The sequence below is a fragment of the Pelodiscus sinensis genome, chromosome 16, assembly GCF_052426305.1.
Source record: "Pelodiscus sinensis isolate ZL-2025 chromosome 16, ASM5242630v1, whole genome shotgun sequence".
Classification (NCBI taxonomy): Eukaryota; Metazoa; Chordata; order Testudines; family Trionychidae; genus Pelodiscus; species Pelodiscus sinensis.
In genome coordinates, this window is record NC_143067.1 from 39,628,302 (window position 1) to 39,642,375 (window position 14,074).

At 47.5% G+C, this 14,074-nt stretch overlaps 1 long non-coding RNA gene across 2 annotated transcripts; it reads right to left on the reverse strand.

Annotated features, from left to right (window-relative positions):
* Positions 1-1,193: 1,193 nt before the first annotated feature.
* LOC112547168 (uncharacterized) lies at positions 1,194-5,465 on the reverse strand. Of its 2 annotated transcripts, XR_012896292.2 has the most exons (4): positions 5,033-5,465; positions 2,998-3,274; positions 1,676-2,273; positions 1,194-1,358 (listed from the first exon to the last, which is right to left on the reverse strand). It is a non-coding gene; the product is annotated as an uncharacterized LOC112547168 (long non-coding RNA). The 2 variants fall into 2 exon arrangements; XR_012896290.2 differs by having other exon boundaries at positions 1,194-2,273; positions 5,033-5,451.
* Positions 5,466-14,074: the final 8,609 nt, after the last annotated feature.

The following is a 14,074-nucleotide window of genomic DNA, read 5'->3' on the forward strand; positions in this document are numbered from 1 at the left end:
CCCAAATGACATCAAAAGCTAAGGATTAGTACAGCCCACTCTACTAGCCTCATTTAGCAGGGACACTTTAACTGACAGGTCTTTTTTTCTCTTTTTCCCTCCTCCTCTCCCCACTTTTTCTGTTATATATTTGTACCCCTGGGCCCCTTACTCTGAGGAAATGGGTTGTGCCCACGAAAGCTCATGATACCATCTGTATTCTGTGTTTCATCTCCAAGCTGCAACGGGACCACTCGTTGCTTTTTAAGTTGTTTGAGTTACACGGCTACCCCTCTGAGACTTACAAGCCTTTTAGTTTGACCTCAGTTGTATGCAAGGTCTTGGGACACATTTAGAAAGAGCAAGTAGTTAAGGACATAGAGGTAAAAAATAACTGGAATATACAGTAATTCAATGTGTTTTAAAAATTGTGCCGGGGAGCCAGGGAGGAATTTCTCCCCCTCCCACTCCTGTATAGTGGGCACTATTCTGGAGTTTTTACCTTTGTCTGAAGCTTCAGACATTGGCCAGATTCAGGTGTTGGGGATGAGCTGCTGGCGTAGATGGACCAATGCGAGAGCCATGTTCTAGAAAGCTTTGCTAACATTCCTAGAGTGAAATCGATCGCCAGGTTTGACGTCTGGAAGGCATTTTCCACCTGGGCACACTGGCAGGGTCCCTGATACTTTGTTGCCTCTCTGCAGCACTTTGGAAGGAACATCTAGTAGGGTCATGTGCCCGATTCCTGTACAATCAATGTCCTGCCAGACCATGTGGCCTTGGCCCTACCTGATTTCTAGCTCCATTTTTGAGCAGGTAATTTGGCCATGACGGTCTTCGTTATTTCTATTCACAACTGTTCGGGCATTTCACATACTGTATAAAAATCAAATGAGTCTAAATCTACTAAAGCAAGTTGCCATCCTCACTTCACCCTACTAGCATGTTCTTACCGAGCTGCAATCATCTTTCCCCTTGAGATGAGGAGAGACGACAAATGTTGCTCTCTCCACATCACTGCAGCTATCAGAATAACAAAAAAGGCTTCTCCACATCCCTACCATCACCAGCCAAGTGCTCAGCGTCAACTGAACACACAGCCAATGAAACGAGAAGAGAAGTGGGCTCATGACATAGAAATCAGCCAGACAGCCTAGAAGATGTACTGATGTACAGATACTGAAAGATGTACCCAGCGCCGCTCAGGTCCTCAGCTCAAAAACGTTTTGGTTTTTTTCATGTAAATCATTGTTCTGGGGTGCGGCAGGAGAGGAGGGGTTCCGTTTTCAGGCTGTTCCGGGGAGAGAGGATAGTCCCAGCCCCTTCTCACCACAGTAGCTGGGGGCCAGGTGAGAAATGCCTCTCCATGGCCGTGGAAGCTGGAGGAGGGGTGCAGAGAAACAAACAGAAAAACTCTCTGAAACGTAGAGCAGATAACTGTCCCTTACTCCACCTCTGCCCTCTGCTGGCCCAGTGGGATTATAGCTGTCCCAGTCCCCATCTCTGGCCCCTTGATGCCCCCAGTGGTCATTCTAAAGTATAACCGTCCCTCCCATCAAATCCTCCCCTTTCCATTTTATGAGAAACAATCAAATTCCAGGCACGTCCCAGTGTCCTGGCACAGCCAAACCCTGCCCTTGCTTTAAGTTAGAATAAGAGGAAGCTGCCTGCCAAATGTGGTGAATCTAGCTCATACCATTTAGGAGAAGTTCTTGAAGAAATGGACTCTCGGAAGGATACACAGATGCACGCACTCTCTAAAATATGTAGTAAATAAGATAGAGAAATATTATTATTGGTTTATGATGGTTTTGACTTGTGACTTACTGGCCTGCTCTGAAAAGTGACAGTAATAATGGCCGCATGGAGTGCCAAGCTCACCAAGTTTCAGTGTCTCTAAATTGAATTTGTTTCGTTCCCAAGCAAACGAAATGGCACCCCTAATTGCTGACCCTGCAAACCCCCTCCCTTCAGGAGCTGAGAGTCAAATCAGGGTGGTTTTTTCTGGCTCTGAAATCCGAATCCTGCAGATTGCACAGAGGAACTTTCTGTAGTTAACAATTCTATTGATGATGCAAGAACCAGAATAGACCCCAACTCTGTTGGCTTTCCGGAATGTAACAGGAGTAAAAAGTAGGGAGACCTCCCTATTCTTATTCTACATGTATATTGTGGCCCTGTTGTGCAAGGTACTGTATAAATACTTAGTGAAGGATTGTTCCGGCTTAGCACAGCAAGACTGGGCAGCAAATAGGTCTTGGAATACACACAAAGACGACACACAGAGGAGGCGGCTAGGAAAAAAGAGAGAGGCTGTTTTGAGAGCCATTGCATTTGATTTTGTCTCATACCTCTAATGACATAAAACTTAAAGCAGTTACAGCGCCAAGTTAAATCCTGTCAACGCCTGGCTTTTGAAGGAAATGCAAACTGCTTTGCTGCCTATCTCTGAGGGAGAGGGAGAGAGAGAGCAGGTTCTTCCAGCTAACCCTTAGCTCCCCTTTCCCTGCTGTTTCACACCTATTGTTCTGTGCGTTGGCTTTGAAGCTGATCACCTCATGTGTGCACAGAACAGAGGTAACTTTTTCCAATTGTGTCTTATCAGGGAGTCTCTCTTTTTAGCATTCGAACAATGGCCCTGCAGGTTGCATAGGGCCAGAAAGACTGGCTTTTGCTCACTGGATTGAGAAGCTCATTCTTTTTATATCTGGGGATATAGGCATGTTACGGTCCCCCCCACCACTGGTGCACAGGTGAGCTGAAGGAGGGGAGGATACAGGAGTAGGTCTGGATGTGGATGCTGGGTTTCCTTCAGCACAAGGCCAAGCTCATGCAGGTGCCGGGTTGCAGGATGCCCCTGAAATCCCAGCTCTTTTGCTCGGAAATCCACCCTTCCCGGAGACCGCAGCAAAAGACATTTGGTCGGGGGTCTCAGTTTACGCGAGGTGCACGTGCATACTGTGTGCTCAGGCCAAGTACACAAGGTGCTGCTCCCCAGGGCAGTGTGAACGCACCTACCTCTCGATCACTGCAGGGCCCTACTGACTTCTTCTGCGCTTTCTCTGCAGAGGAGCAGAATTCCAGGCAAGAAAAGTGCTCTCAAGTTTGGTTCTCACTCTAGCTGGTCTCTTCCCCCGCTCAGCAAGTCCCCTTCATCCCACTTCTGGAGGGAAGAGAGAGGACCATCTTGGCCAATAAGTCCACAGCGTATTGTGCTCGTCTTCCCCTGGCCATTTTGAATACGGCCTTTCTCTGGCGCAGCCAGGTCCACAGAGCCTCAGTGCAGGGAAGTCGCCTGTTTGTGGAGGTACAGGGCAGAATTAGGGTTACCAGGTGGCTTCAAAAACATACTGGACACACTTGATCTATGGGGGGGAGAGAGGGGGCACCAGCCAGGAGGGGAGCAGGGCTGGCTGGGACAATGTGGGGGGGGGGCTGGAGAGGGGGGAACCAGCTGGTGGGAAGCAGGGCTGACATGGGGAAGGGGGTCGGGGGCAGCGGGGTTGGCCACGGCCACTGGCTGGAGGGAAGCAGGTCTGGCCGAGAGAGGGTCAGGGGGAGCAGAGCTGGCTGGGGGATATCAGGAGGAGGGGGCGGGGGAGAACCGGCCGGCGGGAAGCAGGGCGGGGCTGGCGGAGCGGGGCTGGCCATGGGAAATCGGATGGGTGGGGGAACTGGCTAATGGGAAGCGGGGCTGGCCGGGAGGTGTTTGGAGGAAGTGGGGCTGGCTGGGGTGGGTAGTGGGGAGAGAGAATTGGCTGGTGGGGTGCGGGGCTGGCCTGGGTGCATGCAGATCCCAGGTCGCTGCCCGTCCTGCGCACGGTCCCGGAAAAGCACATGTGAGTCCGGCCCCAGGGATTCCATCCTGCCCCGGCCCCGCCCCCGCGCCCCCTCGTGTAGTTGCGTACTGCCTGGCTGTAGACACACTCAAGCAGTGTGAGTGTGTTGACCAGCCAGGCAGTTTGCAACTAGGTACTGATACTCCTAATAATAATAAAACTGACCTAATTAGAAAATACCGGATATTTTACATGTCCGGTATTTTCTTAATTTGTTTCCTGGACAGAACTCTCAAATACCAGACTGTCTGGTTCAAAACTGAACACCTGGCGACCCTAGGCAGAATCAGAGTTCACTGGACAGCTCACAAGAGACTAGCTCCCATCTTTTGGACCCCCGCCCTGTTTTCTGCCTCCTGTAGCTATTGCAGGGAAGTGGAATCCGGCACCAGAGAAAACTCGTAACAAAACCAGCCAGCCCAACGCCCTGAAGGGGTGTTTGTCTCCTGCATGAAATGACCCCAGCACCTCAGCGATCTGCCCCCCTCAGCTTACCCCTCACTGACTGCTCAGGTAAGAGGAGAGGAGGAGGGCGGAGAAAGGTCCACACAGGAGACGGAGGCCGTGTCTCTCCAGAGGGAGCAGGCATGGCTTGTGCCTCATCCATTGGGTTGGAAAGGTTTCGCTTTGGCTGCTCTACCTGATCCAGGAGCTAGTTCCTCATCAGTGAGCTGCCAATGTCATGAGGGAGAGCGGGAAGCTGAAAAGAGCCCGTTGCGGGCCAGAGGCAGTTATGTCAAAGACCAGCGGCCCAATGTGAGGAAACCGTTCACAGGGTAACCAGAGGGGATGGCTGCCTCCTCAAGGCAGATTAAGGAGCAGGCCCTAATACCATTGGGAACTTGCACCCTCCAATCTCATCATTTCCCTCTCCTTTCCCTCACTGGGCAACTTGGCTGGTCTATAGTCCCAAGGGAAGTCAGGAATTGTGCATGGAGGGGAGAAGAAGGGACTCTTCCCTGAGGAAGAAATTCTCTCAACGAGGGAGCTCTTGGATTTGGTGTGAAGGGTGCCTTTACATCAGCGGCCACCATCTTGTGAACCCTGGGTAGTGGCCTACAAGGAACACTGCAGCTTTCTACCCTATCTCAAAGGAGCAAAGCTGAAAAAACTGTCAGTTAGCAGAAGAACGCCTCACGACTCAGGTTCCCAATTCCCACCTGTCTTAAGGAGGGAAATTAAAAGAGGGAAAATGAATTGGTAGAGGACTTTACCTCAAACTTAAGGAGAAAACTGGTCTGTTCCTCTGTTTCCTCTCCAGTGGGTGCCAGAGCTGAAAGGTCTGCTGGTGAGGTTTTATACTCTGAAATAAAAAGCATAAAGAGACACAGAGTTGTTTATGGGTCTGGTTCTTCAACAAATGTATGTTCATCCTTGTCTTCATGGCCACCACCAGGGAAAAAGGCTACCCAATCTGCTCAGTCATGTTCCACGAGAGGAAAAAAGAAGTCAAGAAGAAGATCCTGACTTTCCCCAGAGATCTCAGTCTCAGAGTCTGAATGACATGTTGATCAAGAATGAATTAAGCAAAGCAAGCGGTTCCGTTCCCAAATGAATCTTTTGAGACGATGTAATGAGAAGGGAGTGGATACTTGGGGTTTCCATCAGATGAGCCCATTAGAAAATATTGCAAGGGAGGAAAGAATTGGGTTGATATATGAGGAACTAGTTGAGAACTTGAAAGTGGAAGACAGTATAGGGGACAGTGATCACGAAATAATAGAGTTCATGATCTTAAGGAAAGGTAGAAGGGAGACCAGCACAATTGAGGTTATGGATTTCAGGAAGGCAGATTTTGATAAGCTCAGAGAACTTGTAGGTAAGGTCCCATGGGAAGCAAGACTGAAGGGAAAAACAACTGAGGAGAGTTGGAAGTATTTCAAAGGGACGTTGTTAAGGGCCCAAAAGCAAACAATTCCGCTGTGTAGGAAAGATAGAAAATATGGCAAAAGACCAGCTTGGCTTAACAAGGAGATCTTGCATGATCTCAAAATAAAAAAGGAGTCATATAAAAAATGGAAACTAGGACAACTAACAAAGGATGAATATAGGCAAGCAACACGGGAATGCAGGGGCAAGATTAGAAAGGCAAAGGCACAAAATGAGATCAAACTAGCTACAGGCATAAAGGGAAACAAGAAGACCTTTTATAAATACATTAAAAGCAAGAGGAAGACCAAGGACAGGGTAGGCCCACTGCTTAGCGAGGAGGGAGAAGCAGTAACAGGGAACTTGGAAATGGCGGAGATGCTCAATGACTTCTTTGTTTCGGTCTTCACCGAGAAGTCTGGAGGTGTGCCTAACGTAGTGAATACAAGCAGAGAGAGGGTAAGTTTAGAAGATAGGATACACAAAGAACAAGTTAAAAATCACTTAGGAAAGTTAGATGTCAGCAAGTCACCAGGTCCTGATGAAATGCATCCCAGGATACTCAAGGAGCTGATAGAGGAGGTATCTGAGCCTTTAGCTATGATCTTTGAAAAATCATGGCAGACAGGGGAGATTCCAGAAGACTGGAAAAGGGCAAATATTGTGCCCATCTATAAAAAGGGGAATAAGAACAACCCAGGAAATTATAGACCGGTCAGTTTAACGTCTGTCCCAGGGAAGATAATGGAGCAGGTAATTAAGGAAATCGTATGCAAACACTTGGAAAGTAATAAAGTGATAGGGAATAGCCAGCATGGGTTTGTGAAGAACAAGTCATGCCAAACTAATCTGATAGCTTTCTTTGATAAGATAACGAGCCTTGTGGATAAGGGAGAAGCGGTGGATGTCATATACCTAGACTTTAGTAAGGCATTTGATACGGTCTCGCATGATATTCTTATTGATAAACTAGGCAAATATAACTTAGATAGGGCCACAATAAGGTGGGTGCATAATTGGCTGGATAACCGTAGTCAGAGAGTTGTTGTTAACGGTTCTAAATCCTGCTGGAAAGGGATAACAAGTGGAGTTCCTCAAGGGTCTGTTTTGGGACCCGTACTATTCAATATCTTCATCAATGATGTAGATATTGGGATAGAGAGTACTCTTATTAAGTTTGCAGATGATACCAAACTGGGTGGGGTTGCGACTTCTTTGGAGGATAGGGACATAATTCAAAATGACCTTAGCAAGTTAGAGAAATGGTCAGAGGTAAACAGGATGAGGTTTAATAAAGAGAAATGCAAAGTGCTCCACTTAGGAAGGAACAATCAGTTCCATACATACAAGATGGGAAGCGACTGTCTAGGAAGGAGCATGGCGGAAAGGGATCTAGGGGTCATAGTGGACCACAAGTTGAATATGAGTCAACAGTGTGATGCTGTTGCAAAAAAAGCAAATATGATTCTAGGTTGTATCAACAGGTGTGTTGTAAGCAAAACTCGTGAAGTCATTCTGCCGCTCTACTCTGCACTAGTTAGGCCTCAGCTGGAGTACTGTGTCCAGTTCTGGGCGCCACATTTCAAGAAAGATGTGGAGAAATTGGAAAGGGTACAGAGAAGAGCGACAAGAATGATTAAAGGTCTAGAGAACATGACCTATGAAGCCAGGCTTCATGAACTGGGCTTGTTTAGTTTGGAAAAAAGAAGATTAAGGGGGGACATGATAGCGGTTTTCAAATATCTAAAAGGGTGTCACAAGGAGGAAGGCGAAAATTTGTTCCTCTTGGTTTCTGAGGACAGGACAAGGAGTAATGGGCTTAAAGTGCAGCAGGGGAGGTTTAGATTGGACATTAGGAAAAAATTCCTAACTGTCAGGGTGGTCAAATATTGGAATAAATTGCCAAGGGAGGTGGTGGAATCTCCCTCTCTGGAGATATTTAAGAACAGGTTAGATAGACATCTGTCAGGGATGGTGTAGGTGGAGCTTGGTCCTGCCTTGAGGGCGGGGGGCTGGACTCGATGACCTCTCGAGGTCCCTTCCAGTCCTATTATTCTATGATTCTATGATTCTATGTGACAAAAATGTATTTTTCAAATGTTTCAAAATTAGAACCCCACATTCCCCTACATGCCTTTTTGGAAAAGGTAATTAAGGCTGAATGGGGAGCACAGGCAACGCCGATGAGCTTGACAAGGCATACACAACAATTCTGCTAAATGCACCACGGCAAAGTAGATATTGGTTCTCATCCCAAAGTGGCCAGGACACTTGCATTTTAATTAGTGAGAGACACGGCTGTCTAATGGAAGGGGATTTTGCCTCCCGAAGAATCCAATGATCGCAGAAGCAGAATGGAACTTTCTCTGTACTGTATGTCTGAGACGGCATCTTCTGCTGAGGGTTTTGCAACATGTTTTGCAAGAACTGTACTAGCCTGACCTAACAACTGGGCAGCCCGATTGACTAAAAATGGCTAAGAAATCATCGTGGTTAGAATCAGCGTTAAAAACAATCGCTATAGTTTCAGCATTCATCCTGAATGCAGCCAGGAATGCTTTGATGTCCACGGGTTCCAGTGTGGAGAGCAAACTGCACGTCTGGTTCGGAGCCTGGAGGGGCGAGATACAGGCCAAAATCATGTTAGCAGCTTTGAAATATTCAGAATATCACTCATTTTGGGAGCTGTTAGACAAATCTGTGGTGGAATCTTCAGATAAATCAAAAAGATCTTACAGAGTATTTCTAACTCCAAATCCAGGAAGTGGGAGTGTTGCCCCTTACTACATGTCTAAGATAAACTTTTTATGGCTACTCCTCAAAGTCCATAAGGCAAGACTTCAGCCAAAGCAAATGGAACATCTCCAAGCTGGGGAGAGACCAGTTTCCTGCTAAGCAAAACCCAACACTAGAAACCATTCTTGACTACAGCCAGGAAAATTCCAACACATAACACATTGAGGGGAGACTATAAAATTCAAGGACCAATGGCCTTCCTTCGCGTCAGACAGAGGGGTCCTAGATGTGGTTCAACAAAAGCATATCACAGGATTTTCAAAGATTGTGATTTTTCCCCCTTTCTCTACAATCTTCAAATCTACAAAAGAGGCAAAATATGCTAAAGGCCATAGATCCTATTTTGTGAAACAGCACAATGGAGTTCTTAAGGTGGAAATGTTCAGAAGCCACTATTCAGTCTTGTTTCTGGTACCCACGTGACTAGGGAAGACTTAAAACTCCCTGAATAAGTTCATAGAGAGGACTGATTTAAGATGAAGAACTTCAAGCCGTAGCAGTAGCAATCTTACGTCAATGGTCTTTGAAGGATGCCTATCTTCATGTAGCAATTCACCAGCCAAAGGACATTTTGATTCACTCATGGGACTGATAATGTTCTGTACAGTCTGTCAGACTGTCATCTGCACCTCAAATGTTCCCAATAGTTCTTGTTGCTTTGGTGACTTACTTTTCTGAGGCAGGAAGGGTTACAAGTATATCCTGTCCTGAAACGCATTCTAGTCGGAAGAGGGGTCCAGACAAATGACCCAGTGAATGATTAAAAACTTGCAACAGCCTAGGATTTACAGTACATTTTGGAAAGAGTTGCCTCAACTCAGAGCCTATTCATCAGGACTGTTGACAGATACAATCCCTTCCTGTCTTGGGAATCTATTGACTTTGATTTTTGTCTGCTTAGGTTTAAGTACCCATTCTCCAGGTACTTAATGATGCTCTGTCTCTCACCCCCCTCCCTTTTTTTCTCTCTCCCCTTCCCTTCCCCTCTCCTATTTATTTTGAGTTTTCATATCCCAAACTCATAACTCCGATCATCTGAAGAAGTGGACTGCATCCACGAAAGCTCATGATACCATCACATGTTTTGTTAGTGTATAAAGTGCTACCAGACCATTTGTTGTTTTTTTCTGTAAGGGTATGTCTAGACTACATCCCTCTGTCACCAGGGGGATGTAAATTAGACATACTGAAATTGCTAATGAAGTGGGGATTTAAATATCTCATGCTTCATTAGAATAAAAATGGCCGCCGCTTTTTGCTGACACAGCACTTTGCTGGCAAAAAGCGGCAGTCTAGACAGGTGTCAGTCGACAAGGAAAGCCTTTTCCGACCGATCCCTTATACCTCGTGCAATGAGGTTTACAGGATCGGTCGGAAAAGGCTTTCCGCATCAGCAAGAAGCGGCGGCCATTTTTATTCCCCGCTTCATTGGTAATTTCGGTGTGTCTAATTTACATCCCTCTGGTGACAGAGGGATGTAGTCTAGACATACCCCTAACAGACTAACTCGGCTACCTCCTGAAGCTCCTTGACAGACACAGAGACCCACAAAATGTGTCATCTGAAAGATGGGACGAGATCAAAACAATTACCTGCCCGCAGAGGTGTCCCAGGTCATTGGATAGGCACTCTCATGAGTGTCCTAAGGCTGTCCATGTCCTGCAGAGGCATAGAGACTTGGACAAGAATGCACTTGGGACTTCAGAGGTTTCTGCTGTCTCTTCCCCACCATCTTCTGATTTTTCCGTGTCGGAAATGTGAATGTTCCATCATTTGAATTGAGGACCCTGGTTTGCTGGATGAGGCCAGAGAAACTCCAGGGAAGGGGTGGCACAGATGGAACAGAGCCAGAGAAGTTTACCTGGAAAGATGGGGCACATTCTCTGAGAAGCTGGTAGTACAAATGGACCCTCTTTGAAGGGAAAAATATTTCCTAGAGCTGGGGGGAATAAAGTAAGCTCTTCAACAACTGAACCCAGCAAGTGATCATGGATCCAGGTTTGCATCCAGGGCAAACCAGATTCATCAATACTTTGCAAGCTAAATGGAGCCAAGAGCACTAGGTACAAATGCCCTGTTGCTGAAATAGCCAAAGGACCTGCTTTAGGCTTTTCCTTCAGCGCTCACCAAGGAGAAATCAGAAGTGGTCTTAGTTGCCCCTTCAATGGCCAGTAGACATTGGTCTATCAACTTCATTAAAATGTTCCCAAATCCAATTCCTGGTCTGTATCTCAGGGTCCAGTTTCTCAAGGGGATCTAAGCAAGTGAAACTTCGCAGCTTGGCGTTTGAAAGGAGGTTTCTAAAATGAAAGGAGTTACTCGTCTGGTCTCACTGGAACTCCATTAGCATCAAGGAATAAACAACCACAACAGGACTTATTTCATGATCTGGTACAGAGACAGACCCATTCAGCATCAGGTAGCCAAAATCTCATATTCTGGAGTTTGTACAAGATGACTTCGATCGATATCAGTTTGCAGGCTAATACCTTCAAAACACACATTTCTGCACTGTCTTCAGTTCTGAGTATATGCAGAAAATCTTCCATTCCCCACTATGAGGACTCACGTTGCTTCATTACAGCATGTCAGCTACCCCGCCCTCCTAAAAGCACATATTGCTTGGTCTGGGGATTTGAACATTCTGCTCAGTGCTTTCATGCCGATGCCCTCTGAACCCATGAAATCAGTTTCATTGTCTCCAAATAACCTTTTGGAGCACTATCGCTTCTGCAAGAGGGGTGCCAGAGTGAGGAGCGCTCTCTGTTGATCCGTCCTGCTGCATCTTACACAAAGATAAGGTGCTTTTGAGACTGGATCACACCTTTCTTCCCCCAAGGGAATTCAATTGTTCACTGAGCACAAGAGAGCTCATTGCCTTCTTTTGTCTCCTCCAAAGCAGCCGCTGGGGAATTTGTGGGACGCAAGGCAAGCCTGAATGCTTTATCTGAAAGGAACAGAGCACGCAACAACATGGCCTTCTTGATCTGATTTCAGTGGAGGGGAAAAAAGAGGTGCTAAGACCCACGTGCTAATGGCAACGTGGAATGAAGGCTAGAGAAAGGGGTGAAAGGCAGCAGCAAGTAAGGGATGAGAACAAGGTTTCCATGGACCCAAATGCATAGAAGCAGAGGAGTTAATTGGACATTCACCCGAAACTTGATCGCCCATGAAAAATTTCGAGAACATCATTGTGGGAACTTGGGTGGGACTAAAGGCATCAGGAGAACAGCTGGCTACTGGCTACTATAGCTCAGCAATCAGCTCAGGTGACACTTACCAAGTCACGGTATCGGTTTAGCTGCTACCAGCTCCTTCTGCCGGGGCGGGGGGAGGAGGAGGGAAGCACTGTCAGAACTTTATCCCACATTCTGAAGTTGGTAAGCTGAAGGGCTGGGGTGAGAAAAATGTGATCTGTGGTTTTGGGAAGGGAAAACATGACTTTCTCCCTGAAGGCACTAAGCCTGCAATATTCTCTAGAGCTTGCTGTCTTTGCCAATCCCAGCAGACTGGGGCAAATGCATCGCTGAATAACTCCACTGACTCCGGGAATTCATCTGGTTTGTTGTGCTAATTTCATGGTGAAACGCTGCAGGGAGTAACACTAGAAAGGGATTGATTTTACAACCGGATTGTTAGCAAACCCTCATTGCACAACTGCTGGGTTATGTGCACAGCCTGTGTGTGGCGAGCAGGGCCGGATTAAGGGGGGAGCTAGCCAGGCAGTTGCCTGGGCGCCAACCTATGGGGGGCGCATGATGGCAGCTGTAAGATGCGCAGTGCACCAGGGGGCGGGGCCACGCATGCGCCCGGGGGCAGAGCTGCGCATGCGTCGCGCGCCTGATGCCCGGGACACAGGAATGGCTCGAGCCGGCCCTGGTGGCGAGGTAAAGTTAACATGGGTTACCCACTGTTTTAAAATTAACATTTCCCTTCTCCAGGTTAGAGGGTCTTGCCTGGTGTCTGGCCCCTCTAAAGTGCGTTTGCCACTGGAGTGCTTTTAGCTGGGCTGCTGTCCTTATCGGTTAGTCGACTATTCTATGGTCCCCAGGAGCAGGGCCACCAGCCACTGCATCAGAGGCAGCAGTGTGGGTGCCTGGCGGGAGCGGGTCCACAAGGGGAGCCAGTTTAAATGCCAGCTCCCCTTGTGGGCCAGCTGCCTATCGCCCAGTGCTGCTGCCTCTGATACAGCGAGAGCTGGAACTGAGCCAGGATGCCTGCCCGCCTGACTCCTAATACACTTTAAATACAGAGCCACAGCAGGGGTAGGTTCTGGACCTGGCGCAAGCCACAACTGAGCCGGGTTGCTGGCCAGCCTGCTAAAAAAATGTACTGCGGGGGGAGGGAAGGGAAATGTGTGTAGTCTCTAGCATTAATCTACACGCTTTTGTTTATCGGTTAATCAGTTAATCAACTACACTATTACATCCCTACTCGGTACCTCACAAGGTCATTGCGAGGACAAACACATTAAAGACTCTCCGAGGGGTAGCCCTGTTAGTCTGTAGCTTTAAAAACGATGAGTAGTCCTATGTCACCTTAAAAAGTGACAAATATATACAGTATCATGAGCGTTCTTGGGCATGTCGCGTTATTGGATTTTAAGGGGAGCAGCCAGATCGCTGCTGCGCCCACAGGGCGTGTTTGCCCCAAAGTCTATACAAAGTGGGCCATGTGAGGTGTCAAATGAAAGCGAATGTTCTACTGATTCTATGTGTGCTACTCGCGTACTTGGGTGATGTCTGTATGTGGAGTGATGAATATGGACTCGGTGCTTGTACGGTGAATGTTCTCTGCCTGGGAGGGAGCAATGGACCTGGACTGCCTGTTGTAAAGGATTGTTTAGTCAATGACTATGCTAATTAGCACGGCTGCAGGGACCAGGATTCTTAGGGTACGTCTAAACTACATGGCTCCGTCGACGGAACCATGTAGATTTGTTTTTTTGGCAAAGGGAAATGAAGCCGAGATTTAAATAATCGCGGCTTCATTTAAATTTACATGGCTGCCGCGCTGAGCCGACAAACAGCTGATCCTGTCGCTCACCTGTCGAAATGAAAGCCTTTTATCAACATCTCCGGTAAACCTCATCCTACGAGGCATAACGGGGATGTCGATAAAGGGCTTTCAAGTCGGCGTGGGAGCGTCAGACTAGCACGCTGAGCCGACAAACAGCTGATCCTGTCGCTCCCCTGTCGAAATGAAAGCCTTTTATCAACATCTCCGGTAAACCTCATCCTACGAGGCATAACGGGGATGTCGATAAAGGGCTTTCAAGTTGGCGTGGGAGCGTCAGACTAGCGCGCTGAGCCGACATACAGCTGATCAGCTGTTTGTCGGCTCAGCGCGGCAGCCATGTAAATTTAAATGAAGCCGCGATTATTTAAATCGCGGCTTCATTTCCCTTTACCTACAACCCTCATCTACATGACTCCATCGATGGAGCCATGTAGTTTAGACACAGCCTTAGGGTGGCCCAATACACATCTGAGGAATGCTTCGGAAACCTGCAAACCAGTCAGTAGCTCATGGCTGCTAGCATGTGAATCATGCCATCATGTGACCCGCTCCCGTTTGGGAGACACCAGAGA